A 5,393-nucleotide genomic window follows, 5' to 3' on the forward strand; every position below is an offset into this window, starting at 1 on the left:
CCTCCACTTTAAGGTTTGGTGCAGGATCTGATTGTCTCTAGGTAACTATTATTGAAACAGAGTGCACACTTGCTCTTTCAGTGTAGCCTGGGATGCTCAGTTAATTAGCAAGCCCATTGCAAAACAAACAGCAACTGGAGGTGCTTCAGGCTCAATTGTAATTATTTTCATTATCATAGCACCTAGGGGCCAAATTTGAGAACAGGGCCCTATTGTGCTAGGCACTGTACAAACATAATAAGATTGCCCCACCCCCCAAAAGCTTACAATCTAATAGACAACGCAAATGTTGGAAGAGGAAACAGTGGCAGAGAGAGTGAAGTGACTTGCTCAGAATCACACAGCTGATCAATGACAGAGGCAGGACTAGAAACCAGGTCTCTCAAGTTGCAATTCAGGGCACTATCCACTGGATCAAAAAGATAGCAATAGCTAGCCCATGCACTAGATCTTCAAAGGAACGTGAGAGGGAGCATACAACCTATAGAGAACTACAGGGAGGCAGGAAAGAATTAGTTGTGTGTTGGAGGAAGAAGCAGCCACAGTCCAATTTAGAATGCTGTAGGGGAGCGCAAGTGATCCAAGGACTTGTAGAGAAGAAACAGGGAAAGATGGTTGTGGGAGAGCATAGGGAAGAGTTTCAAGGTATCTGATTAAACATCTAAACTTTTTACCTAGTTTCTAATTGCGTGCAAGCATTTGCTTACACAACTGCCAAATTTGCATGCAAACTTATCAATCACAGAATTTGTATGCATAACTGTCTGTTTGCACATGCAAATACAATAGTTGTATATGCACCTGCCTGGGCATACTTATGTGGACAAGTAGAGGCCGTGTCTTGAAAATATAGCCCAGTATGAATGAGGAACAAGTGGTAAACAGATAGTTGTAAGTTCAAAATAATATGGGATTAATTTCTTTATAATACAAAAATATGTTTATAACATCAGGGTCATGACTAAGCATCTGTATGGAAGTAACACTAGAAGAAGTGAGGACCTGAAAAAGTAACAGTAGGTTTGTGGAAAATAAATACATTTAGAGAGACACTGTTTGTAACACCAGGCATTTAATAACATGCTAAAAAGCAGGGCATTAAAGCCAAAAGTTTAGCTAAAGTGCACTTTATCTTTTTTTCATAACATGGCTGCCTGGTTACTCACAAATGGACCACAGATCTCCAGAGAAGAACCTCAGCATCCTTTGGGATGGTATATATAGCACCCCAGAGGAACTGCCAAGTTCCACAGGAGGCATCATAGGAATCTGTTTAATGGCTAAGAGATCTTTTGTAACATCTGAGGTGACTTAGCAGACCACAGACAAGGAATTAAAAGTAACATGACACACCCCAGAAAACTGCTAGACATTCCCTGGGGTGTCACTCAATTACAGGATATGAGCGGCTGCTCTAAACTTATAAGAATCCCTCCTTTCAAAGAGTTTCTTCAATTTACTGTGTTTCTTCCATGTATGTTTCTTGCAGTGTGATTGTAGCCATGTTGATTCCAGGATATTAAAGAGACAAGGTTGGTGAGGTACTATTTTTACTGATTTCAGAGTAACAGCCGTGTTAGTCTGTATTTGCAAAAAGAAAAGGAGTACTTGTGGCACCTTAGAGACTAACCAATTTATTTGAGCATGAGCTTTCGTGAGCTACAGCTCACTTCATCGGATGCATACCGTGGAAACTGCAGCAGACTTTATATACATTCTCTGTGTGTATATAAAGTCTGCTGCAGTTTCCACGGTATACATCCGATGAAGTGAGCTGTAGCTCACGAAAGCTCATGCTCAAATAAATTGGTTAGTCTCTAAGGTGCCACAAGTACTCCTTTTCTTTTTACTGAACCAACTTCTGTTGGTGAGAGAGACATGCTTTTGAGCTATACAGAGCTCTTCTTCAGTAATGGGAAAGGTACTCTGTCTTTCATCAAAGGCAATTTGTCCAGTAACAGATATCACCTCACCTCCCTCCTTAGGCCCTACGCTACCAGCACTCCCACTATCTTCGAGACTCCACTGACTTCCTGAGGAAACTACAATCCATTGGTGATCTTCCTGAAAACACCATCTTATCCTCTATGGATGTAGAAGCCCTCTACGCCAACATTCCACACGAAGATGGACTACAAGCCATCAGGAACAGTACCCCCAATAATGTCACGGCAAACCTGGTGGCTGAACTTTGTGACTTTGTCCTCACCCATTACAATTTCACAATGTATACCTTCAAATCAGGGGCACCACTTTAGATAGTTGCATGGCCCCACAGTATGCCAACATCTTTATGGCTGATTTAGAACAACGCTTCCTCAGCTCTCGTCCCCTAACACCCCTACTCTACTTGAGCTACATTGATGACATCTTCATCATCTGGACCCATGGGAAGGAGGCCCTTGAGGAATTCCACCATGATTTCAATAATTTCCATCCCACCATCAACCTCAGCCTGGACCAGTCCACACAAGAGATCCACTTCCTGGACACTATGGTGCTAATAAGTGATGGTCACATAACCACCACCCTGTACCGGAAACCTACTGACCACTATGCCTACCTACATGCCTCCAGCTTTCATCCAGACCACACCATACGATCCATTGTCTACAGCCAAGCTCTACAATACAACCGCATTTGCTCCAACCCCTCAGATAGAGACAAACACCTCCAGGATCTCTATCAAGTGTTCTTACAACTACAATACCCACCTGCTGAAGTGAAGAACCAGATTGACAGAGCCAGAAGAGTACCCAGAAGTCACCTACTACAGGACAGGCTCAACAAAGAAAATAAGAGAATGCCACTAGCCATCACCTTCAGCCCCCATCTAAAACCTCTCCAACGCATCATCAAGGATCTACAACCTATCCTGAAGGAGGACCCATTACTCTCACAGATCTTGGGAGACAGGCCAGTCCTTGCTTACAAACAGCCCCCCAACCTGAAGCAAATACTCACCAGCAACCACACACCACACAACAAAACCACTAACCCAGGAACCTATCCTTGCAACAAAGCCCGTTGCCAACTGTATCCACATATCTATTCAGGGGACACCATCAGAGGGCCTAATCACATCAGCCACGCTATCAGAGGCTTGTTCACCTGCACATCTACCAGTGTGATATATGCCATCATGTGCAAGCAATGCCCCTCTGCCATGTACATTGGCCAAACTGGGCAGTCTCTACGTAAAAGAATAAATGGACACAAATCAGACATCAAGAATTATAACATTCAAAAACCAGTTGGAGAACACTTCAATCTCTTTGGTCACTTGATTACAGACCTAAAAGTGGCAATTCTTCAACAAAAAAACTTCAGAAACAGACTCCAACAAGAGACTGCTGAATTGGAATTAATTTGGGAACTGGATAAAATTAACTTAGGCTTGAATAAAGACTGGGAGTGCATGTGTCATTACACAAAGTAAAACTATTTCCCTGTGTTTATCCCCCCCTCCTCCCCGCCCGCCCACTGTTCCTCACACATTCTTGTCAACTGCTGGAAATGGCCCACCTTGATTATCACTACAAAAGGTTCTCTCCCCCAATCCCCCCCCCCCCCGCTCTCCTGCTGGTAATAGCTCACCTTACCTGATCACTCTTGTTACAGTGTGTACGGTGACACCCCTGCTTTCATGTTCTCTGTGTATATAAATCTCCCCACTGTATTTTCCACTGCATGCATCCGATGAAGTGAGCTGTAGCTCACAAAAGCTTATGCTCAAATAAATGTGTTAGTCTCTAAGGTGCCACAAGTACTCCTTTTCTTTTCACCTCACCTTATGTAAGTTTCTGTCCCTTTCATGAGCCACAAGGTGGCAGTCCTGTTGCACATAAGCATTAAGACAGGGCATGTAATGTTCCCAATGCTGCAAAAAGTAAAAATTGCTATAAGAAGCACTGCTATTCTTAATATTCTCCTAGAGGCTAGAGAAAATATTTGAAATGGGAAAATCTGCAAAAATTGCTCCTAATCAATTCCTATTTTTGGGGTGAAAATTAATGTGGATGTAGAAAAAGTTGTCCCAATGCTGAAAGAGTTTTTAAAGTAACAATTTTAAATCAGTTTCACTTGTCCTATGCACAATCAGTACTATTTCACTGTAATTTCTTACATAAAAAGTACTAGTTTATAGAACTAAAGCTTCAGAAAACCTTAAATAAGAGCAATACATTGCGCTGTATAGTACCTTTCAGACAAGGTTCTCGACTCCGCTATGAAGTAGTATCATCTCCATATTATGAGGAGGTAATTTAAGGTACAGAGAAGCTAAGTGATTTTCTCCAGGGTCACATTTCAAGTCCATATCAGAACCGGGAACAAAATCCAGGAGTCTTGACTCCCAAGTTTTCTAACCACTACACCATAATCACATGTAGCCCCCTGCCAACAGACATTATTGGAATACTCCTATTAATCTAGTTTTTCTGCTATTACATGTTCTTAAATTATATTTTAAAGAGCAATGTATGGGACTGAAACTATATGTTTTGCGAGACTGAATATAGTGCAATCACACTCTTTATGTGCATAGCCACAGGACATTTCTTTCACAACAGTGAAGCCTGTCAGGCTGTAAGCAGTAACATTTTCTGCTAGCTGCAGTCACATGTAGACCTCTTAGAAGTTCCACTTTCCAGATGATTTTCTTGACCAGATAAACTTAAAAACAAACAAAATAAAATATAATCCAGTCTCTTCTTTATCCTCTCTCTCATGTTACTTTGGTGTAAATTTAAACCAGATCTGGAAGTCAGAGACACAGTGTGGGTGAGGTAATATATTTAATTGGACCAACTTCTGGCGAGAGACCAGCTTTTGAACTTGACCTGATGAAGGGCTCTGAGTGGCTCAAAAGCTTGTCTCTCTCACCAACAGAAGTTGGTCCAATAAAAGATATTCCCTCACCCACCTTGTCTCTCTAATATCCTGGGACCAACAACACAGCATACAAATTTGGAAATGACACTGAAGTTAAAAGGGCAGTGGCAAACCCGCTGGACAAAACCACTTTGCAAAATACCTGGAACAAGCAAAGGCAGCAGGTGGCCAGGCTGGGACAGCTACTGCCCGCCAGATTATAACCCGGCTGGGGGGAGCAAACAGCTGCACCCCGAGTGACTTGCGCTGCATTGCCCTCGCAGGCTGCTGAGCAGTGCATGGAGCCTGGGGCCTCGCACGGGCCGCCACTAGCAACCCAGGGACAGCTCAGGCTGCAGAAGGAGGTAAAGAGGCTCGAGCCCACCCTGCCCTGAACAGGACGTTCGGCCCCGAACCCCGCAGACATCCCCACGCGCATGCTGCGCTGAGCTGCTTAGCGCGAGGCGGGGAGGAAAGGAGGTGGAGAGAAAAACCGGAAGCGCGTGCGCAGCGCGGCCCTC

Source organism: Caretta caretta, chromosome 3 (genome assembly GCF_965140235.1).
Source record: "Caretta caretta isolate rCarCar2 chromosome 3, rCarCar1.hap1, whole genome shotgun sequence".
Classification (NCBI taxonomy): Eukaryota; Metazoa; Chordata; order Testudines; family Cheloniidae; genus Caretta; species Caretta caretta.